Source organism: Suncus etruscus, chromosome 14 (assembly GCF_024139225.1).
Source record: "Suncus etruscus isolate mSunEtr1 chromosome 14, mSunEtr1.pri.cur, whole genome shotgun sequence".
NCBI classification, from domain to species: domain Eukaryota; kingdom Metazoa; phylum Chordata; class Mammalia; order Eulipotyphla; family Soricidae; genus Suncus; species Suncus etruscus.
The window spans coordinates 41,759,619-41,785,120 of record NC_064861.1 but is presented as its reverse complement, the minus strand read 5'-3'; the positions used below and the strand labels follow the sequence as shown (position 1 = coordinate 41,785,120).

Genomic DNA, 25,502 nt, shown 5'->3' with positions numbered 1-25,502 from the left:
CTGTAATGTGGAGTGAATTAATTCCCTTATTGTGATTAATTTTCTTGGGCTGGGCTTGGAAGGATTATTGTCTGTGAATTTTGCCCCTGATTTGGAAGGGCCCTAGGGGGAGGCCCTGTGGGCATTTCCCTGCATCTTGTATGTGTGTCCTCAAGGAGCTGAATTTATAAGGAAACAGCAATTTCTTTTGATATGCCGCTGTTTTCCACAATGGTAGCAGGCGATTTGCCTCCTGGGGATGTGTTGAAACCTCTATTTAGGTTATTATCAATTAAGTTTCTGGATCTGCAATCTCTTGCCCAGTGTTGACCCCTTTTGTATTTTGGGCAAAGACCTGGTTTACCGAAAGTGTCCTGTACCCAAGGGGAGTAAGGCATGATTCCCTTGGTAACTGGGAAGGTTTGTACTGAGTCTAAGTGGGGTGGGGGTTGGGGTTCCCCATAGACATTCCGACAGGCATAAAGGAAATCATTCACATCTGCCTTTTCATTTAATGTATTCAATACTAATCTATAAGCCGAATTTGCATTATGATAAGCCAAAGATTTTACTAGGAAGTTTCTCATCTCCTCATCTTCAACTTGTAACTTCAGAGCATCTTTAATCTTACCTACAAACTCTGCATATGACTCATAAGGGCCTTGGGTAATTTTTAAAAAGTTTCCTCTACCAATGCTGTTAGAATCAATTTTTTCCCATGATGACAATGCAATATCCCAAATTAAATTTAAGATTTCTTTAGGTAAAGCTGCTTGTGTCTGCAAATTGATTTTCTGCCATCAATAATTCATACAATAAAGTAACACCTGCCACTTGCTTTCTCGTACCATCCAGGCTATATAATTTGGCTTTTACACCTTCTGAATAGTACATTTTCCATTCAGTTCACTGTTTAGATGACAGGCATATTTCAGTGATTCTTTTAAAATCATACAAAGTCCAAGATTGAGTTATGACTCCAAAGTCTTAGTAACTCCACACGATTTTGGGCCGTACTCTTTACATACTTTTTATAACTGATCTAATTCTTCCATCTGATAGGATACATAGTTAGAAACATTTACCCCGTGTAAAAGGGATGAGGCTGGATTAGCAAAATTACTCTGAATAGAGCTCTGAGACCATGCGTGTGGTTCATCGTCTGAATCTGCACTGTTGTGCGATTCAATTTTGTGAATAGAACGAGGCCTCACTTCTGGAGTTAGCACTGGAGATTGATCATTGTCTGAGTCACTACTGTCATGCGATTCACTAGAATCAGGCTTAACTTTCCGAGTTGTTTTTCTTCCAGCTAAAATTTCTATATTGTTGACAGTGAGACTGGATTCATCAGCTCGCACCTTGGTCTGAATTTTCGTCAGAAAAATTTCCTTATTATCCATACTGGTTTTAGCCTCACCATTTCTACACTTTCTATTTCCTAAATACCAGACAATAACTATGCTCACAGTAACAACGTGAGCCAACACAGAAATTCCACAAACTATGATGGCTGGAGACAATGCAATTTTCATTTGAATTATAGACCACAACCACCCAACTGCAGTAATTGTCCTTAGATAAAAACCAATTAGTTTTAAACAAAATGGAATAATCCACTTGTATACTAGAGAACCAATGCGTAAGCAAAAAGGTAGCAGAATCCACATGACTAACCACAGAAACCATTTAATGGTCAGCAGAGGAAATTTCCAATGAAGTATTTCACTTATAGTTATTGAGGGTCTAGGTTTAGCCTTTCTGGGCACCAAAAAAGGGGGGGGATTAAAAACAAGGGTCTGTGGAAGGCGAAGGGCTTTTTGGTTGGAACTGAGGCTGAGACTTTGGACTTCAGTCTTGTCCACCGAATAAAGCTAATATTTCCACAAGCCTGACTGTCTGCGAGCTGTTTACGTGCCATTTTACCTCAAAACCATCGGCAGGACAGGGTGGCAAATGCGTGCTCCGAGCTGGAGGGGAAAGACCTCATCCTCCATCCCTCCATCAGTCAACCTCTTCAGGGGCTCACTTGCAATATAAGAACACAAAAATGCAATTCAAAAATCTCTTCCTCACACCTATATTCATTGCAGCGCTATTTACAATAGACAGTCTCTGGAAACAACCAAGATGCCCTTCAACAGATACATGGCTAAAAAAAACTATGGTACAGATTCACAATGGAATATTATGCAGCTGTCAGGAGAGATAAAGTCATGAAATTTTCCTATACATGGATGTACATGGAATCTATTATGCTGAGTGAAATAAGCCAGAGGGAAAGAGAGACACACAGAATAGTTTCCATCATCTATGGGTTTTTTAAAAAAAAATTAAAGACATTGAAATAATTCCCAGAGATGAGGGTTGCAAGAACTGGCTCAAGATATGAAACTCACTACAAAGAGTGTTGAGTGCAGTTAGAGAAATAACTATTCTGAGAAGTATCATAACAATGTCCGTGACTGAGGGATGTAGAAAGCCTGTCTTAAATACAGGCGGGGGTGAGTGGGTGATGGAGAAGACTGGGGCATTAGTGATGGGAATGTAGCACTGGTGATGGGGGTGTTTTTTTAATGACTGAAACGCAACTACAATCATGTTTGTTATCATGGTGTTTAAATAAAGATATTATTAAAAATGTTTGGATAAATTTGAGCAATCATAGTTCATGTATAACACAGTTATAGCAAATGATTCAACTGAATATAATAAGATTGAACTTCACTGTAGATATTTTTACATTCACATTGGAATAAGGAAATAGGTACTTTTCGGGCAGGTATTTTAGACAGTCCAAGTAGCTACCACACTGCTTGTGTAGGACAGAATTTAAACACAAATGTACTTCTTTAAAGACCATGTTCTCCATAACCATATAAACACAATTTATTTAATTCCCCCCCCTTTGTCTGAGGAATAGTTACTGAGGCCACACCCACTAGTGTTCAAGACTTCTTTCGTGATCTGTGCTAAGGTATCATTCCAGATGATATATGGTATTGAGAATAGAAACAAGATTGTCCATGAGTAAAAGCAAGTGTCTGTTAATTCCTGCACTGTCTCTGGACCCATTTTACCTTTTGGTTTTTTAAAAATACAATTAGTGATATTAAAAATATGGATACATATGTAGACTGTGACCACTGACTAAATAATTTAGGCAAATTGTTTCATGTCTCTAAAAAAGCACTTTACTCTCTTGTATATCACAGTAATATGAATATTTACAATGTAAGGTCATTTTTAAGTGCCAATGAAAATATCACAGTATGTAATGTTTTCTGAAATTTATTATCATTATAAGTTGATTAGTTATCTAAATTATGTTATTCATGCTGTATATCTGCCATGCCTGTAATGTCAATAAAATTAGTTTCAAATATAAAAAAATGTATGTGTCAGGACTGGAGTGGTAGTCCAGTGGTAGGGCATTTGCTTTGCATGCCCAGGACAGATACAGGTTTGATCCTCTGGCACCCCATATGTTGCCCAAAGCCCCACGAGCAATTTATATATATATAAATATATATATATTTAAATTATAAAATATATATAAATATATATATATAAATATATATAAATATATATATGTATATATATATACACACACACATACATATATAATTTCTATTCTGACCATATTGGCTTACATTTCTTTCACAGTAATATTTTAGGTACATATTAACATTGAATCAGGGGAATTCCCATCACCAAATTTGTCCTTCCTCCTCCCCCGTTCCCATCTTGCATCCCATATTCCCCACCCTCACTCCCAGGGCTGCTAGAACAAGTGGTCCTCTCTGTGTCTAGCTTACTACTTTGTGATCATACATCTGTTTGGTCCTGGTACCCTCTCTTACTTCCCCCTCTATTTGAGAGGTGGAACTAGATCAAGTTATGTGGTTTTGTTTGAAGAAGAGAAAAGCAATAAAATGGGGTAAAAATCAAATAAGTCAAAAATGGGCAGAGTCCTTCTAGAGGCTCTCAACCTCTGTTTGAGAGAGGAAAGGAAAAAAGGAATTGAAACACCACAACAATAAAAAAAGAAATATCAAATAAATTATCCAGTGAGAACTACAGCAATAAAGACAAGCACCACATAATAGTCTCGGCCCTGAAATAAAACCATGGAGAGTGCAAAAAGAAAGAAAAAGAAAAAGAAAAAATCAAATTGGAGACATCGGCTCCAATATCTACACCAAAACAAAGAAGTCAAAGAAATAGAAATAAAGCGATAAATAAAAATAATTATTTTGTGCTTTTTTTTTCCCTGCATAGGCACACTATGGGGACACTAGAGAGGGAATTCCCTTGGCCTAAGAGATACAGGGTTTCTTCATCCTTGAAGTATACTGTCATGGGATTAACTATAGACTCCTTGCATTTTTCTTTTACTCTCCCCTTGGTGCTTTTGTGGTGTATGGAAGACTTCTGTTTCGTAGTGAGTGATAAAATCAGACCTCTGTATCTAGAGATCTTGGTGTCTGCACAGGTCAAAGAATGGAGCTTATGATGAAGTCTGTCTTTGTGGTTCTAGAAGTTCTGTTCCTTCATTGTCATTTTAATCCGTCTTCTGTAGTTGGTGGTCTTGGTCATTGCGCTGATCCTAGGATGGAGCCTGAGATAGTCTTTCATTACGTTTCCAGAAGACCAGTTCAGTTGAGATGGTCTCTGGAATTAGAGATCTAGTTTGTTGTACAGATCTTAGACCAAAACCTAGGCTAGGGCTTTTTTATTGGTTCCAGGATATGTACTGTTCAGTCATGGTTGGTTGTAACAGCCAGTCATCTGTAGATAGCGATCTTGGCTTTTGCACAGATCAAAGGGTGACAAGTCTTCTGATTTTGTCTTATGCCACGAGCAATTTCTGAGCACAGAGCCAGAAGAAACCTCTGAGCACCGCTGGGTGTGGTCCAAGAAATTTATTATGTGTAATTATTGTTGTGTGTGTTATGTAAATTGGAAAAGATTTGCCTTTTCTCTCTTCTTGGCACCTTCAGTATGTTTTTGATGCTTCATGACACTATTTGTTTGCAATAATACAATAGGAAGTTTTTTTCTCTCTGTGTAGAGGTTACTCCTTATATAGACATAAAAGATTAAAGTCAGGTGGGAGACCCAAAAGCTCTTTTACAGAGAAAGAGTTAAAAGGGAAAAGAGCAGGTTCAGTAATAATGGGTACTGTTACATATACTCTGGTGACCTCAGTAAGACACTAGAAGAAGACTGACCTAAGGAAGTCAGAAAACACCTACTAATGATGTCCAGGTCTGCAATGACTGGCCACAACCTAAGCCCTGCTCTCAGCATTGAAAAAAGTCCTGGAGACTAGAATCTCTTCTAACCATGGAGAGGGATGGGAAGGTTTCTGTTCTACCAAGACCCTTCTACAAGAAGATGAGAGGCCCATGACTACCTCAGGCTCAGTCTGCTAACTTAATCTTTGCATTTTTGCAATGGCCAACCCTGAGTAATCCCGACATGAAAAATAAAATATATTAATGCTTTTATTGTGTAAGCTGCTTGATCTATATTTAACCAATTCACAGAAATTCTCAATAAAATAATGGGGTACCTCAAACGAAGAGTTCTCTTGTCTCACCAGGTTTATGCAAATGAATGAGCTAAGTTTATTAAGCCATCTGGCAAGATTTAAAGTGAAAGTGGAGAGAAAAACTATTTTTATGTAACTTGCATTAAAAACAACAAACAAATCAAGATTTTAGTTCTACACAGGTGAATGAATTAAATTAAATTAAATTAAATTAGACTACATTAAATTCTAGTGGGCTTAACTTAAATTGTATTCCCTTGGGTAATCCATATGAAAGTAGGCTTACTGATTTTAGCAGAATGGTTCATGAAACAAATTTATCAGCTAAAAATAAGCTAATAGAAACATGTGGAAGAAATCCCAAAATTATTGGAGGCAGCATAGGCTCCCAAGGAAATAGTAGTCATACACACTATAAAAGGACATCAAAATGGAGGGACGATGAAAGTCAGAAAATCAGGCCACAGATATTGCAGTTTGAATAGTGACACAAAAGCCAGTGGAGACATTGGAAGATTGGGTGACCTTATATACTTGCTTGACAATCCAGTACACTTTAGGGAAGAAGTAAAACTACTTATTCCTGGGCCAACACAGTGGATGGTTACTGAAGGATTACATGAGGATCCCCACACAGGTAGAAATGCTTCAACAGCATTATGGAAAACCACCTTCCATGAGAAGGGGCTGAATGGAACTGTAAGAGAAGTAATTCAGCTGTGCTTTATGTGCATTGAGCACAGTGAGAATCCTAAGCCACCTCTCTTGGTACTGACTGTCCAAACATTAGAAAGCTTATCTAGAGAAGGACTGGCAGTGTGACTTCACAAAGATGCCTAAATGCTCAGGGAACAGATATAGTATTATGCTGCTTTGGTTTCTGTTGTTTAATTTCTGTGTTGTTTAATTCTGTGTTGTTTAATTTCACACCCCAGAGCAAGTGTTGTCAAACTTCTCTGTCCTCCCAAGAATAGAGAGGACCATTTCCTGCTTCAGGGCCTCATTCTTTTAATTGGTATTCCTTTGTCTAATTGATCTGATCTTTATCAGATATTGATAACTTCAAACCCAAACCAGTTAATTGCCTGGACCTACCTGATTAAAAAATAAGGTAGCATGAGAGTTCACCCCTTATGCTGGTCTGGACTACAGTCCTTTTGTCAGTCTGAAGAAGTTACAGAAGATAGACCTTCACCCATATTACCTTTAAAGATTACTAAGGTGGCAAAATCTTTAGGGAAAATGTGAAGCATACAGGCAAGAAAGCCATCAAGGGAGAATGGTTAAGAGGGGTTACAGGCACAAGAACAGAGAACAACCAGGAGATGACACCCTCTTGGACTGGTCCATATACCATCATCCTAACCATCCCCAGTGCCAGTAAGGTTGGAAACATCTTGTCCTAGATCTGCCAGACTCAGATGGCACAGAAGGAAAGGACTCATCCTGGTCAGCCCTGCAGAAATTTAGATTGGACCCAGTGCTGAAAATTTAAAAGGAAATACCATACTCAACCTGACTGACAATACAACTGATGAGGCAATATGGACTGATGTTCTCTAAATTCTGTACTCAGTGATATATGGTTTACTTGCTAACTTCTATTGTTCTTGACTCTGCTTGCTTCTTATGTTTGGGCCCTGCATTTTAATAATAAGTTTTTGTTTCTAATAGAATAGATGCTCCAAAGATTATGGTAATAAGACAGCAGTATGAGATCCTAGGATAAATAGAAGATCCTGAGGATTCAGTCTGATGACCTCATAGTTACTAGAAGGTGGGGGGAATTGTAACCTGGCCCTACACAAGCCATAGTTTCAGAATAGCAGGAGGGGGCTGGACTGGCAGACTGCCCAGAGCCTTAAAATGAGGCTGCAGGGCATCATGATCAGTGAAGCAGGATGAAAACAATGTATCTCACAATCCGTCCAGAATGTGCTTATTACTGTTTCTACTTCTGTATGTTTGTTTTGCATTAGGTAAATTATGAGTAATGATAATGTGGGGTGAAAAGACATGAAAATTTTGTATAAATTGACTGGTTTCTCCTTATTTGGTTTCTAAGTCTCTGACTTGTGTGGGGCCTCAGCATTGAGTTTTTTTTTTTTGGTTTTTGGGCCACACCCGGTAACACTCAGGGGTTACTCCTGGCTATGCGCTCAGAAGTCGCTCCTGGCTTGGGGGACCATATGGGACACCGGGGGATCGAACCGCGGTCCGTTCAAGGCTAGCGCAGGCAAGGCAGGCACCTTACCTTTAGCGCCACCGCCCGGCCCCTCAGCATTGAGTTTTAATAAATCTATGTCTATATTCTTTACTCTTCTGTTCTGTGCAGTGGATGGCTACCTAACACAGATCACCAATAAACTATCTTCTTTGTGTAGTATTCTGCTTTTCTAATACCTGGATCCTCCCTGTATTCTTCTAGGCTGAGGCTCTGGATGACCCTGCCTTCATTTTTATAAAAAGACTTTCCTCATCTTTGAATATTGCAGAAATCTGAAAATTCTCCTTCTATATCTCCACCAACCCAATTTTCAGTTAAGGTCTATTCTTTCTTTCTTATAAACATAGTACTGATAAATTCATGGTATGTTGATAAATAGGAGTAATAAAAAATGTATTCTCAATAATCTAAAGTGAGGGAAATGCTACCAATGATTTAGTTCAGAGATTAGGAATGATTCTGATTCCTGAGCTAAGGATAAGAGCCAAATTAAATAAATTAAATAAAATAAATAAATAAAATAAATAAAATAAATAAATAAATAAATAAAATAAATAAATAAAATAAATAAATCAAATTAAATAAAACATAAAAGTTGGGGAAATGAATTTTACCAATGGTAACTTATTAATGAATGTGCTCTTTGATTCTGTCTAGAAAAACATGAAGAAGATATTGTTGAATAGATTTTTTTAAATTATTAACAAAAAATGAATTTCTTTAACTGTAGGTCATGCCTTCCCCACAAATCCAGGAGTTAGGTAGAGGAGAGGGCATCATTAACTTTTCATAAGCTGATGTTACCAGGATGTTTTCAAGCATCCCTGGAAATTGGGGCAAGCATTTTCACACACTGAGATCCAAGAAAATACTCCTCTCCAGTTGACTTTGTGATTTAACTGAACACCAGTCCTTTATGGCAAATATAGAATATGGATGACAGTGTTTCCTTTGGAAACTTAGGAGACTTCCTAGATGCATGAGAAATTAGTGTAAAGTATCAGAGAGCAGAAAGTAAACTCAAAGCATCATTGCATAACATCATGGATGATCAACAGAATCAGCAATTCTCAGTGCTATTAGTAACCCAGGTGGGAATTACACACATATGGAGGGAGACCATTTACCATTCACTCATTTACTCATCATGGATGTATCAAGGATCACCTATGAATTTGGACACAAGTAGGACCTGGCAAAGACCAGTTTCAAGTGAACCAATCTGAAGCTTGAGGAAACAAGACAGGGATTGAACCAATAGAACAGTAGGTAGGGCTTTTGCCTTGCCTTGCAGCCAACCCAATTTTGATCCCCAGGATTCCATATGGTCCCTTGGCATGACAGACATTAGAAAGACAAGCATAGGGGTGGGGGTGGCACAGCCTCCTGGACTAAGAACCCTGATTATTCATCATATTCTCTCTCTCTCTCTCTCTCTCTCTCTCTCTCTCTATATATATATATATATATATATATATATATGTATATTGTCTTAAATCATAGGAAGAAAAGGCCAGTAATTGACAGATATTTGCCTATCTATGCTAATCTCACCAAGCTAGGTTTTTACTATAAAGAGGACTAGGACATCTAGTGCATAAAGCGCAGGAATGTATCTTGTAGGTAGGTATCTTCTCTGGGAAAGGTAGCAGAGGTGAAAAAAATTATAGGACTCCCCCTCACCCAAGAAAACATTCCTCAGTGATGCTAGAGTTCAGGATGTAATGGTCCCATGAACTACCTCCCAAAACTCTCTTCTCATTCAATCTAAATTACCGTTTTTGTTTTTGTTTTTTTTTTTTGTGGTTTTTGGGTCACACCCGGCAGTGCTCAGGGGTTATTCCTGGCTCCATGCTCAGAAATTGCTCCTGGCAGGCACGGGGGACCATATGGGACGCCAGGATTCGAACTGATGACCTCCTGCATGAAAGGCAAACGCCTTACCTCCATGCTATCTCCCCGGCCCCTAAATTACCTTTTTAATTAAGTGGAGCTACTTTATAAATATATGCATCTCTGACAGTGCCTGTGGGTTCAGCAGCTAACAATCTGGACCAGGCATTAGTCTCATGGAGCTGTGGACAAAAAATAAAACAGAGTGAGGTGAAATAAGCAAGTGTGCACTAATTTAAGGGGAGGACTACAACTTTAGAATTAACTATGTTGTAAAGATGATGACTGAGGGAAATGTGACTATTCATGGAAAGTGACATTAAATCCACAGTTAGAATAGGCCCCAGCTAGGAGGGACTGGCAGGACTAAAACCTGAATGGTAAAGATTTAGCCAAAAAGATGTAGTGGAAGAACACTCAAGAGATTGGGGACAGGACCCGGAGAGATAGCACAGCGGTGTTTGCCTTGCAAGCAGCCGATCCAGGACCTAAGGTGGTTGGTTCGAATCCCGGTGTCCCATATGGTCCCCCGTGCCTCCCAGGAGCTATTTCTGAGCAGACAGCCAGGAGTAACCCCTGAGCACCGCCGGGTGTGGCCCAAAAACCAAAAACCAAAAAAAAAAAAAAAAAAAAAAAAAGAGAGAGATTGGGGACAGATTTGAGGCTGGTGATGTAGGCAAGCAGAAGCTTGGTGTGTTTAAGGAATTCAGAAAACTATGTGCCTGAAGCAGAAAGGTATAAAGTCAGGTCTGTAGCAAATGTAGAGTTAAAGGACAAGACAAAGATGGAGTTTAAAGGGCTTTGTATGCTTTGCATGTGGGAGCTCTGGGTATGATTTCTGGCACTGTATGGCTTCCTGACACCAAGCTAGTATAGTGCCTTATGTATGATGAGTGTGGCCTGGCAATGACATTACAATAGCAGCTACAGCAATAACAACAAACAGCAAAAGTATAAGTAGGGCTTTGTCAGCCATGGGTAGAGTACATCCAATCAAAGAAAGTGTTTCTTGAGGCAACATACTCAGCACTTGGGCAGGATAAGCTCTCTCTCCAGGATAAGCTATCTGGAGTTTTGCAGGACACTTAGCCTCTTCTTCAAGAAAGGCAATTGCTCTTTCCTTCTCTGAGATCATGACAACCAACATTGGCTCCAGACATTTCTTTGTGTCCATTGGAGGTATAACTACCGCAGTGAGAGTGGTTCTCAGAAAATTTGTAAGTCGAGACTGGCATTGTGCAGGGAGGCATCCTGTAGGGGCTTTTGTGCAGCAGCATTTTTCACCTCACTCACTAGCTCCAGACACTCAGCTCTGCTCCACTCCGGGTCCAAGGCACTTGTTTCTCCCCTGAGTTTTCTTACCCTGAGTCAGCCTGGCAAACTTCTTAGAATGAATGCCTCAGCACACACAGTCTTCCTTAATGCCCTATTTAACTTCTACCTACAGACAGCCATTCAAATTACCCACTTGACAGTCTTACTAGTCCTTGAAATTGCTTTGTATCACCTCTTGCCAGCTCACTAGAATATAGTAGGTCCTGTCTATCACAGTCACCCTTGAGAATCTGGCCTTACCCACTCACTCAGTGCTTGGCTAGATTCAACTGATCACCTAGTGAAAGATGATTTTCTTGGGGCCCATTTGGCCTTTCTGTGGCCTCTGCAGGGAGTCCCATGAGCAGCCCAATTCCCTGGGTACACCAGGGACTTTCTTGCTGTGGAAGGAGTCCAGCACTTTTCAATGTCAACTGGCCTGGGGTTGACAACTAGGAGGCCCCACAGTGAAGGAAGGGAGTTGTTAGGAAAGTGGTCCCCTTTCCTTTGAACTCAATTGAACCTCTTGAGCCCCTCTTCTCTCTGAGTTTTTTCTTCTTTCAGCCTAACCTGTCCTTTCTGGGAAGACCTGGACTAGGTTCCTACGGTTATTTAACAAATCACCACATACTAGTGGCTAAATACCAGATAATTATGTTTTCCCATTGTTCTGGAGATGAGATGTGTAGGACTAAAGGAGTTGACACCCTCTGATAGCCTAGGGAAGTCTGTTTCCTGCTCTCTCCCTACTGTGGGTAGCTGTTGGCACTCCTGGGAGTGTTTTGGCTGCAAAGTATTGGCTCAAACTGTATCCTACTTTTTCATCTTTTTCTTCTCTGTGTCTTCTTCCCATCTCTCCTAAAGAACCCCTCTTTGGATTGAGTGATTTCCACCCAGGTAACTCAGATTAGCTGTAAGACTCTTCTTCATTTATTGTTTTTTTCAAATAAGAGAACTTTCAGAAGTCTCCATGATTTGGATAAGGAAATCCTTTGGGAAACCCACCACTCAACCTTCTTTAGTACAAATACTGTTTGCATTAAAACTTCAGGGTTGGCTTCTGGGGACTCTACCCTGCAGTGCTGACCATAAGGTGACAGGGCTAGTGGCATTGTAATTGAAGTGAGCAGAAGGGCTGCAGTTTTTCTGCTCTTTCACCTCTGATTGGATTTCTTCTGCTTCTTGGCTGAAGGTAAGGTAGAGTAGGGAAGAGGGTGGGGGCGCAGGACCTCAGCCGATGAACACATGGAATCAATGCTCTGTATTTCTGCAAGCAGGAGAAATTCCAACCAGTAGTTCTGAGAGGCATATGATGCAGTGGTAAGGTGGTGGGATGATTCTCACCATCTGGAGTGCCAGGAAAAGACTGTAATTACCATTTGTTTCTAAACACAAAGGAAGTATTTAAAGGCAAAACAGCCCCACACAGGAGTATCTTTACTTGGTTGGAAAGCAAACCTTCCCATGTTGTGCTGGGCAGGAGTGGGAACTGGGCCAACAGCAACTGAACCACACACAAGGCTCTAACTGTGTTTTCCTGATCCTTCCCACAGCTAAGTGGGCTGCTCCAGGTGTGTGTATGCGAGAACTAGGATGGAGACTCAGATCAAGCTCAGCTCTGAAACTGCTCAGAGAGTATATGTATGTGTTTTGTTTCATTTTGTTTAGGCTTTTTATTTTTCTGGTCACCCGCCTGATTCTGTACTCAAGAATTACTCTTGACGTTGTTCAGGGCATCAAACCTATGTCAGTCTCATACAAGACAAGTGCCCAACCTGCTATACTATTTCTCCAGGCCAAATGTTGACTCTTTATTTGTTTGTTTGGTATTGCTGTTGTTTGTTTTTGTTTTTTTTGGGGGGGTCACACCTTGAGGTACTCAACAGGATTTGTATTTTGGTAAAAAATTTAGTGTGGAAAAGGTCAGGGGAGATATTCACTCTTTGGAATGCTTCTTAAAAGGCATGCGTATAGGGCCTGAGGTGGTAGGGCGTTTGCCTTGCAAGCGGCTGACCCAGGACCACCGGTGGTTTGAACCCCAGCATCCCATAGGGTCCCCTCTGCCTGCCAAGAGAGATTTCTGAGCAGAGAGCCAGGAGTAACCGCTGAGTGTGGCCCATAAAACAAACAATCAAAACAAAAGGCATGCTTATAGTACAAAGTTCTAATGTTGGGTGAGAGAGTGGTTTTTACCAAAAAAATTTGTTTCAAGGCAATTTCTGTATGTAGAAAAGATAACTCAGTGATTTACTTTACTTCTGAAAATTAATATTTGCTTACCTCAACTTATTAAATTAAAAAAGCACTTAGACTCTTCCTTTTAAGTAGTTTTATGATCTGATTTAACAAAGTTTCCAGTTTTTTTTAATAATATCTTTATTTAAACATCATGATTACAAACATGATTGTAGTTGGGTTTCAGTCATAAAAAGAACACTTCCCACTTTCCAGAGTTTATATAAATCCTAAAAATTGAACTTTTACATGCAGTGAAACTTAAATTTGTATAAGACTGCAAATATAGGGGCTGGAGTGGTAGCGGAGGGCGTAAGCATCTGCCTTGTGTGTCCTAGCCTAGGATGGACCAGGTTTGATCCCCTGGTGTCCCATATGGTCCCCAAGCCAGGTGAGATTTCTGAGCACATAGCCAGGAATAACCCCTGAGTGTCACCAGGTGTGGCCCAAAAACCCAAACCCCCCCCCCCAAAAAAAGAATGCAAATATAAACAGTAAGCTTTTAACCTAAAGTCTGTTTAATTTATTTATTCAATTATACATTTTAAATTAGAATTAGAAGCCCAAAGTTATAATATTTTGAATATTTAAAGAACAGAGCTAGGAGTAAGCCTTGAACATTGCTAGATATGACCCCAAAACAAACCAAATATGTATGTATATATTTATATATGTATGTATATTCCTACATACATATATACATAGGAATATATACATATATATTTGGTTTGTTTTTGGATCATATCTAGTAGTGTTCAAGGCTTACTCCTAGCTCTGTGCTCAGGAACCAATACTGATGAAACTCAGGGGACCTTTTGGGATACTGGGAAATGAATCTGAGTCACCCATATACAAGATAAAGGTCTTATTCACAGTATTATTTCTTCTGTCCCACAAATAGATTTTTTTAAACTGTTAATGTTATGATTTGCTTCTCTTAAATGTTTTCATTGTTAACTTTTTAAGAAGTTTAAATTTTGAAATCCAGTAATTTACTCAGCTAATTGTGGCTTCCTATGTATTAGAGATTCAGGTAAATCAGGCATCCCAACAGAATGTACTCTTTCTTATTGGTAATAGGCACTTCTAATTTCAGAGGAGGTGGCTTATTGTGCAATGCAGTCATGTCTTTTTACCTCTTCATTTGACTTTACTTTTCTTCAGCTCTTAGGAAAGTTACATGCATTTGACATATAACTCTAAATTACTCTTGATAACCTGAATTCTTGACATCTCTTTAATTCTAGCCCCATAAAAACTCCTGTAGCTATTAGAATTGTATCCTAGTTGTACAAATGTCAGGTCTTGGTCTAAATTTGTCAAACAGCTTCAAGGCATACTGCTTGAACACCTACCAGGCCACAAGCTGTCCCTAAGAGAGTTCCTTTATGAACAGTTTCTAAAAGTGGCCCATTCTTCTGTTCATTAAGAACACTTCCACATGCAGTAGTAGTGTCCTCAGGGACTTTGCATTATTAGTCTGCTATCCTAGGAAAGTTCTGTGCTCAAATTCTTTTTTGTTGCTGGCACCTCAGCATTCCAGATCTCAGTTCAAATGTTAAATCTTGATAAATATCTCCCCTCAACCTTTAGTTACTTTCACTCCCCTGCTTATCCCTTTTCTCTACCCATATCTATGTTTTATACTCTGTTTTTTTTGTTTTTGTTTTTTTGTTGTTGTTGTCTTCATTTTTTTTTTTTTGGTTTTTGGGTCACACCTGGCAGCGCTCAGGGGTTACTCCTGGCTCTATGCTCAGAAATCGCCCCTGGCAGGCACGGGGGACCATATGGGATGCCGGGATTCGAACCAAGTCTTTCTGCATGAAAGGCAAACGCCTCACCTCCATGCTATCTCCCTGGTCCCTGTCTTCATTTTTAATTTCCACTTTATAACTGTCTGGGTATCTCACTATCATGTGATTTTTCTTGAGTACACCATTACACACCATCATTACTACCTATACCTAGAGCTATGTGAATGAATGCACGAATGAAATGAATATAAACAAATGACTATGAACCTATTATTTAACCCACCATAGTTTTTTGCCTTACAGACTTGTATTGAATATACTCACCTCCTCAAAGTGGGAGGCTGTCACACACACTGGACCAGCCATGGGAGATAACATTCAAAGACTATTGGATGAAATAGAGAGATCATACTTCCTTTGTTCTTCCTGGGATGAACTTGCATATCCAAAGTGGAAAAAATGGCTGCTATAATCAGAAGAACAGGATCTGGTGAGGACAGTCTGTGTTTTTGAATCCTTACATTTGTTTGTCTTTGTGTTTTCTCTGGGTGTGCTAGTTAAGCCATACCCAAGAATAATGATTATGTGTAGCAGAATGGCTGGTCTTCCTACTTTCCACCTCATATGTTCTTGCTTTTATTGGGACTTTGAGTTGAATGGGTATTGTGGACTTAAAAAAAAGTCCTACATTCATATATGAATTAATTTAACTGGAATCATTTTGATACAATGAGGCCCAGAGGATGAGTCAGAGATCCTGCTTGGATGTGCAGGTTAACTATGTGAGGGCAGCCACTAGCAGTGCTAGGACATCCCTTCTTGTAGTCATTAGTCTTGGCCTAAAAATTCCCTTGAGTAGACTTCTGGATATGAGAGAAGTACAAACTGATGTTTAATTTACTCTTCTTGCTTCATCATACTCAGGGAGTCATCACTAGGAATGGCTTTGTTTCATCTAGTGAAGCCAGCTGGTGGTACTTTATTCATTGATGATGTGGTATCTGCAATATTAGTTTGGAAGATCTTAGAACCAAACTGACCATGATCCCTCCCAGGATCCTATCCTGTTTTCATGTAGCTGCTTTGATTATTCCTAATTTTTAGACAGTAGATTTAGATTGACTAGGGTCTTGTGATGTGCCTATGATATGACTAACTTGAGGCTGTGAGAGAAGTAGGTTCCTGAGTCTTTACTAGAGCTGCCTATACCCAAGTGAAGCCTTGAGTGACACCATTAATCAGGTTTGTAGCATTGTTTGTATTTTATAAACTTCATTACTAATATAAAGATACTGACATAGAGGATGATAAATTATCCTGTTTAAGTCTGTGTCCTTGTATCCCATCAAGTTTGGCAATGGCCACTCTCTCAAAAGCAATCCAGTTTGTACCTAAGGTAAATTCTTATTTTACATGTGTTGGGAAATGCATCAATTTACCTTCACAATATAAGGAGCAGAATCAATCTAAATATAAGATCAGATAGATTTTAATTTCTGTTGGGATAAAAATCTGATATCCAGGTTCAAGGCAAAACACATTTTCCCAGTTAGCCCAGTATAATGACAGCTATTCAAATAAAGACATTTTTTTTTCCATCGAACACCAGACAAGTTGTATGAATAATATATTCCATGTCTTAAACACTGTATTCTTACCCAGGACTGGCATAAAGACAGACCCTCTGTGAGGCCCCAAGAACTGTACCTATACCTCTTGCATACTAATAATTAATGCAGTGGCAGACTTAATGCTCCCCTCTCACTCTGCCAAGAATCTGTACAAGGCCAAATGCACTCTACTGCTACAAGTGGTCCATGAGAAACTCAAACGTGCCTTTTTGGACTCCTGGCTAAGAGGACTCTTGGAACAGTATTTCCCATTGCTCTTCCCACTGTGCTAATCACTGCTCTGTCATGAAACAGTGGAAATTGGTAACATTGTCCTGAGCTGATCTTGTAGTCTTTGGCTCATCATAGGTTCTCCACCATGCTGCAGTGCCTCCCCCTCTTCAGATCCACAGAGATCCAGCTCCCTTTTGGAGTCACAAATAAAAGATGTTTGGGCAAGTTCTAGAGAGGTCATTCATAAAAGATACAGTAGGTCTCTGGAGCTGTCTGGAAGATATCTACCCTGGGTTCAAACTTAAACACCTTGTCAAGGTTTATTTACTACACATGTCAGTAGCATTCAACCCTTATTTACTCTTTATTTTTGAGAGTATCAATAGCTAAATTTTTATTAGGTCTCTGCAGTGATTAAGGGTCTACATGTTTATCTCCTGTAGTCTTTTCTACAACCTTCCCACATGCACTTTTAGAGATACAGCAATTAAACTCAAAAAAGCAACTTGTTTAGCTGAGTGAGTAGCAGACTTCAAATCCAACTGATTCCAGAGCAAATGGAGGAGTCTGTGAATTTTTTTTCCTTGGGACTTAGTACCAGTGCCAAAATGAATATGTCCCACAGCCAGTTTGACTTGTCTTACTGGCTAAATAGACCCTGTCTTGCTTTTCCTTGATGGCCAGAAAACTCTCCCATTTCATTTCTATGTTGCTTATGAAAATAGGACCCCAGACACCATTTATACTTGTTTATGTTTCTCTGGAGCCATCTGTGCATCATTTGTACTCTTTTGGTGAGATGTCAACAGGGCTCCATGATTCCCTACTGTGATTTTAAATGATCAATGTCTGAGTACTCCCTGGTCTTTCCCTGGTGCCTGTTTGCAATATTGAAATGATTGTTATTTTGTCTTTTCTTTTCCACAGTAAAATAAAACCCGCTGATGAATACAAGAGAAGGGGGGCAATCAATACAAATGATGTAGGGCAATTTAATAGATCATCAGCATAAAAGTGGCATTTTCTGCATTTTACAGATAATGCAATTCTCAGAACAATTACAAGCAGAAGTCAAAAAAAATGGAGAAAACTTCTCAGTAGGGGAACATCAGCTGCTTTGTATGGCTTGTGTACTTCCCTGAAATTCAAAAGTAAGGAAATAGCACAGAAAATGGATTGACCAAATTTTGGCTATTTCCTGCAGTGCTGTTCAATCCAGGAGGTAGAGTCCTGTATTTATCTTTCAGAGAAGAGAGAGAAATTGAGCCATTAAAAAGAAATGATCACTTTTACCTAAGCCATGATTGTGAGGGGTAAAAATTGAAAAATAACAGCCATATGCAACAATAGCACCTGCCTTCTGTGGGCCACCTCCTGAGAGGTGTTGCTTGAATAGTCTCTGTCCTGAGTAGTTTGAGAAATTTGCTTCTCAACTTTTACCCCTTTGTCTCTGAACACTTTTGAGGCCTGATACATAATGCATCATGAGAAAGGGCACCAGGATTCTAGGATACGAAGATTAATTTTTCTCCTTTTACCATTTGTCTTGGGACATTGCCATCCTTGCCTAGTACTTTAAGAGAGAATTGCTCTGTGTTATACCCCAATCCTCTGAACCCTGATCCAACTGTAACACTGTTTTTGTTCTCTGACTAAGCTAGTGGTGAGAAAAAAAGAAGCATTGTGTGCCTGTGTGGTGCTGTGTACTGATAAGTAGTTAACCATGTATTTGGAGCTCCTAAAGTATCAATTCCCTTTTTTAGATACGAAACTAACACCTTGGGAAAATTAGGTCATTGCAGAAAAAGGGCTGAATTCAAGTTCTTGAACTTTCAAGCCAGCACTGTGGTAAGCAGGATAAGAATCTATCCACAGATATTCTTGTCCTGATACTTGGAACCTGTGAATATGTTACCTAGATGCAAAGAGGGTCTTTGAGATGTGATTAAGTGGATGATCTTGATATGGGAAGATTATCCTGGATTCCGTGAATGAACCAGTAGAATCACAGGTCTTAGAGGAAGGTAACAGAGAAGCTAAAACAATGGGAAATGGGATAATGAAAAGTGAGTTTATAGTCTTACAGGAAGGGCCCATGAGTCAAGGAACTCAGGTGACCTTCTCTAGGGACTGGAAGAGCCAAGAAAAGTTTCTCCTAGAACCTGCAAGCAAATACAACTCTGACAATAAGCCAAACTTTAGAACATCATATTTTCAAAACTGTAAGATAATAATTTGTGTTGCGTTAAGGCACTTAGGTTTGCACTAATTTGCTTTTGAAGCAACAAGAAATGAGTACAAGAGCTACTTCATGTTAGTGCAGTATATAAGCCTGAGGGTGTTTTTAGGAGTTGGTAGGGTTAGAATGAACTGCTCAAAAAGAGGAGTAAAGATTACACAATATTACTCTTCTGAGGGAGATGAATGTGCTGTGACATGACTTTAATTTTGTGGCTCATAACTTACAAACTTCCCTCTGGGTATGGTTTTAGCTCAATGTTCCTTACAATGTTGCTTACTTGACAGATCATCCTCCTTGACAAAGCCACTGCCTCTATGGACTCCAAGACAGATGCCCTAGTCAGAACACCATCAAAGATGTCTTCAGAGTTTTCTCAGTGTTGACCATTGCCCACAGTACAATCCTCAACTGTGACCTTAGCCTTGAGAATGGAAGGTGCAGCAAGTGTTAGGCAGCTCCTCTCTGAGGCCTTAATGCTGTGGACTTTGATATGTGAATATTTTCTGACATTTCTAGCTTTTCTTCTCTTCCAGGTGGTCAATTTTGGCAAACCTGAAGTCCTTGCTTAGAAGTCAGGTTCTGCATTTGTTATGCTACTAGCAGCAGAAGACAAAGTCTACTTATAACCACATCAATTATAACCAATTCTAGAGGAGGAAGAGGAGGAGGAGGAGGCAGAAGAGAAGGAGAAGAAAAAGGAAGAGAAATCATTCAATGAATAGTGTGCCTACTGGAAGGACTGTTGTCTCCCTGCCTTTGCAGCCCAAGCAGAGCTGGTGTATCTCTGTATTTCTTAACTCCCGTATCTATCTCTGTATCTTCTAGCAAGGTGACTTGGCTTTGCAGCATTGTTGGTTTGTGTGGAAGAAAGACAGAGAGAAAATTAGCAAGTTAAAAAACTGCCTTTCATCTACCTCAAATTCCAAATGTCCTCCCTTGAAAGGTCCCCATGTCCACATTGATAGTGCCTGAGTGACTGAGAATGGTAGCTTTGAATTTTAAGTCACCTGTAGGTCAAAGAATGAATGAGAGATTGCCCAAGGATGGGGGCTTTCTAAAGGGTTCCACTTACATTAGATCAGAAGTAGAAAGAGCAGTTTTCTTCCCATTTAACTTTTATTAATATCTGTTTTGAGTAACTACAAGCAAGCAATAACTACATGAATCTAAGTCTGATTAGTGTTTGGGAAAAGAAATTTAAAATCATATTGTCAGTCCATTTGATCTATTAGAATAACTGGAAAACAAAATGCTGAAATTGGTCTATAAATGACATTTTAAAATCTTCTATATTATCCATCAATTGTAATAGAAAATTAAGCTGCTTTGAAATGTAACCTTTTAATTATTTTGCTGAGAAAAAATTTCAAGCTTTGTGCTGTTTTCACACTTCCTTGTTGCTTTCTTCATTGACTTAGCCATCAATGCATACAACCTTTCACTAATGAAAAGCTTTCTTTCTAACCTCATGTCTCACATCAGAGATGATCATAAGATATATTACCAGTAGCTCAGGAGTGAGTGCTGCAAATTCATGGTAACATTCATTAAGATAAACAAAAAATGAAAAAATCCCAAAACAAATACAAACAATATCTATGAAGAAAGGGCTTTGTGTAGTGCTTGCTAAGGGATACCACTAATTCTTTGGTGCTTTGCATTCCTTAGGGTTTCAGAGGGGGTTCTGGGACTGAGCTCCTCAGACCCAGGTTAATATTTCACACACTTCTTGGTAACTGTGTCCAGAAATTTTCCTTACTACTCCCACCCCATGCCTTTTTATTTTGGGTCATATGCTCCTTTCCATCCTCCATATGTGCAGAAAGGTAGTACCTGGCACCTTACGTCCTCAAATCATTTCATTAGGGTTCAAGCCTTGCAAACTCTCATCTTGTCACCAGCTGTGTTTGTACGTTCAGGGCTAAATATGGAAATTCAAGTGAGCAGTCAGCATGAGAGAAGTTGGGGAGTTGGGGCAAGCATTCCTGCAAATCATTCTCCAGACCTCTTCTACCCTGGTATGAAGGACAGAGGCAAGGTAAGCCCATTTGGCTACAAGTAGAGTGGCTAGCCTGATGAAGTTGAAGACCCACAGTGATTCTGCCTTCAGAAGCTGTGTGCTCTCAAGCACATATTTGACAAGGACAAAGGTGAGGCAACTCACAGGCATGTCTCTGCTTTCTTCCCTTCCTTTCTATGCAGCAGTGGCTATTACTAACATCCATGAACATGCATTACATTTCTGTGAAATGAGAATAAAAGTGCCCATCTCATGGGGGTGATATGTATACTCAATAAAATTATTTAAGTAAAAGTACCAATTGTGGTTCTTGGCACCTCAGAAAGGCTCAGCAAATAACAGGATAGAGGTTAACATTCTCCTATGTAGAGTACAAGCCAGTCAGTTGGGTAAAAACAGCTGGAAGCTGATTCACTGTTCAGTGTGTCTGTGAATGCTACAGGAATCATTTAGCCTCATTTGTACCCTGACTTTATGGAAATGCCTTCTGGAAGCCAGACTTAATTACGTACTTGGTGCTGAATTAGTAGTAGTGAATGTTCCCTACTCTCAACTGACATGAGTTCCCATGACTCATATGGACTGCCAGCTCTGTTTGCCACATGGAGAAATTTTTGGGTATCCTTCAAGGCAAAGACTACACACTAGCAGTAGAAGTTTGCTCAGTGGGTTTACACATAGGCTTGGAGCCTCAGGTCAGTGTTACCTACCTTGATGGGAAAAGGCTAAAGTCAGAACAATGGTGCTTTAATGATGCTTTGTGGGGGCTGAACCAACAGTTCAGCATTTATTTACTTAATGCAACCTATTGAGGTTTGATTCTCAGCATCCTATTTGGTACCTGAACCTGCCAGGAGTCATTGTGTTTTACATGGTGCAGAAATCTAGGTGCTGCTGACTCTTCAAAATAGATGCTATTCTGGCATCTTATTTATTAATTTTTTTAGGAAACAGACTACTCCTACTTTTACACTTAGACCTAGTAGCTTCACCTTAACGTAGCCCCAGAGAGCATACTTCACATTAAACAAGGGGCTAGTTTCACTTCTTTTATTCTCACTTCTATTCTCACTTCTTCTCACTCTCCTAAAGCTTTCTGCTTTCTTTGATTATCATCCTTTCCTTCTATCCCTGCATGCTAGAAATTGAAACACTCAGACTTTATTCTTGCTATTCAAATGCACAGATCTGAAATAGGCCCAGAATTAAAGGTAAAAATGTGAACTATTCTTTGCTAAGAGCTGGAATTATTTTAGCCAAAACAGCATGATTTGAAATGAGTTGAAAAGCAGAGGGGGTCAGTTTGGGGTCAAATGGATGATCAAAGAAATTACTTTCCTTTTTACTCTGCATAGAAGGTCATCCCTGGTGGAGGCAAAATGAGGCACTAAAACTTTCAAAGAAAGGTTGATTTTCATGAGGATCTGCCTGACTTCATGATGTGCTTGTACATGACTCTTGTTGAAAAGCTGTCCCACTGGCAGGGGGCCAGTATTAAAAGGCTAGACTGCCAAGCCTGTAAAATTTCTGCACAAAGCTCAGTGACAGCTAGCAGCCAGCTGACCTTTACCCTCAGCTTTAGCAACCTCAGAAGCTTGGGACCATCTACACCTGTCAAAAAAACACTCCCAAAGAAACTGAAACCTGGCTTATGGCAACTGTTGTGTCACCATCAGCAGCAGATATTTTTAATTCTTCCCCATAAAAGCTACACTGGACAATGATTCCCCTGCTACCATCCTCCAATGTGGTTCCCACTACTTTCATTCTCTTTTAGGCACATACAAAACATGGAATCATAGGGTATCTTTTTGTGTCTGGATCGTGTAACTTTTTTTTTTTTACAACTTTATTTTCTTTATTATAAATATTTAAGCACCATGATTACAAGCACGTTTGTAGTTGGGATTCAGTAATAAACAGAATATCCCCTTTCACCAGTGCAACATTTCCTACCACCAATGCTCCCCTCCTCCCCCACCCCTGCCTGTATTCGCAACAGGCACTATACTTCTCTCATTCTTTAACATTTCAAGGATCATGTCTCTTAACAGGTCTTTAAGGTTTAGTCATAATTTCATCCGTTTTAATGCCATCCTTAATCCTTGTGCTTTTGATATATCCTTATTTATTTATGTATTTATTTTAGGCCACATTGATGACACTCAGGGATTACTCCTGGCTATGCACTCAGAAATCGCTCCTGGCTTGGGGGACCATATGGGATGCCGGGGATCGAACCGTGGTCTGTCCTAGGCTAGACGGGCAAGGCAGATGCCTTACCACTGTGCCAGCTCCTATATTTTTAATTTTTAGTGATATAAAGCATATTTCATGTGCTGCTTGACCTAGCAGTTCTTTTAATGAGAAATTTACATAAAGGTAGTGTTCTACTATCTTGTTAATTTTCTTCACTAATAAAATATCTCAATGTACATTCTCACTTTGACTTTGATTATAGACAGGAATTTAGAGATTCTATTTGTTTGGTAGAGGCTAAGAACTGACATCATGAAGTCGTTAAACAACTCATGACATAGAAATAGTTGTTCTCATTTTCTCAGGAAACTAGCTATGGTCTTCATATCACACAGAGAAGCAGAATTCACACCCCACAGCTCACTGTCTCTAAAACAGTACCAACTTTATAGAAACATCAAGGAAGAGGATTTATGGCCATAACAGCACATTGCTTCAAACTATTTTCAAAAATGCAGTATTTTGCTCCATCTCTCAATTGCTCTGCTTATCTGCAGGGGTGGAAACAATAAAAGGTCCTTGTAGATGAGGTGTGGGTGGGGCAGGCTTGGCTGATGTTCTGGTTGGAAAATTTAACCAAATAGCTGAAGGCAAGGATTGACCTGGTTGTAGTAGTAGCAGGTGACTGCCTACCTAAGAATGAGGACTTTTTGGAAATTTGTCAGATACTTCACTGTCACAAACTTCAAACGCAGTTTGAGACCATCAACTGCTTGGATCCAATTAGTGATGGGGGATAGTTTGTTGTGGAAACATTTATAGAGTGCTGGGAAGAGCCCATTAGCAATTAGGGGAGTCTGGCCAAGTGAAGGCCTTGGACTTCCCACAATTCCACTGCCACAGAGATAGCAAGTTTGGGGGGAGAAGGAGCAGGGAGAGAGAAAAAAGTCTGCTCCACCCGATTCACCCCAATCACTCCAGTGGGACTCCCGAGGACAAACTGTCAATAATAAGCAAAAGTCATATTGGCTACTTTATAAAGCATACATTGGTGCAGCAACAGGAAGCTCTTTCCTGGTCATGCAGAGAAGAATCCAAAGAGCCAAGTTTCGTTTGGCACATTTACTTAAATTGTATGCCTCTTTGCTTCTGCAATTGTTAAATCAGAGAGCATTTGTATAGTGGGATCACTCAGGAAATTATGAGGCTACTCTGTGCAGAGAGCCTATTTGGCCTGGCAACCAAGAGAGCTCTTGGGTAAGTGATCATAGTGGTGTTATGACACTAATCAACTTCTTTTATTTTTTTGTGATTTTAGAACCAAGAGTAGGCACAAGGCAACAACATGTTAAATTTGATACTGGAAAACTGATGGATAGGACATGTGGCATTGAGGCATTATTGGCATTGAAGTCTGGGTGCTAGAATTCTAGCAAAGGTATATTGTTCACACCCTGCTAACACCTTGTATCCTCAGACTTAGCATTAATGTCTCTGGGAGATGCTAGAAGAGCTTAGATAAATACAATATTTAAGAGTAGTTCTAAGGGGATAGACTCCTAATTGGGAATCTGCACTCTGAAATGTAACTCATACTCTCAAGATCCTTGTGGGAATGAGGTGGTAACACCATTTTAGGGTTTCTTCTTTTCTTTTTATAAAAAATTCAAATTTTTATATTTTAGGCACTGTGGCTTACAAGTTATTCATAGCACTGTTACTAAATATTCCAGCACCAATCCCACCACCAGTGTAACATTCTCTCCACTCTTGTCACCAGTTTCCCAACCTTTCTGAAGCCTGCCCTTGGCTGGTGCAACTTAATATGGTTTGGTACAACTAAATTGTAATAGAATTATAAACAAGTTTATTAAAATAAAAATTGTGGGAATTGTCATATGTAATGATGTCATTATGTTATTGTCTAAAGGACAACTAAACTGTATATTGCTAGTTGAAATTCTGTTGTTGGTTTTGTTTGTTACACTTATGTAGCTTCTAAGACAATTTCACATCTAATTTGGTGTATTCCTACTGGGAAGTCAGTATTAAAATTATTGAGGTGTTGCTTGGCTGTGTTAATAGTGGCAAGGCCCACAATTTTGAGAATCTGTGGAGCTGGGCTGATGAGCTCTGTAGGGTTCCAGAGTAGAAGGACGAGACCACACAACAGGAATAAAGTTTAATACTTTAATCTGTCTTCCAACAATACCCCCTAGCCTGGCCAGCCAGGGCCAT

At 39.6% G+C, this 25,502-nt stretch overlaps 1 pseudogene; it reads left to right on the top strand.

Moving 5' to 3' along the window:
• The first annotated feature begins 15,351 nt into the window (after window positions 1-15,351).
• On the top strand, window positions 15,352-19,671 carry LOC126028399 (ATP-binding cassette sub-family C member 12-like; annotated as a pseudogene).
• The last annotated feature ends 5,831 nt before the right edge of the window (window positions 19,672-25,502 follow it).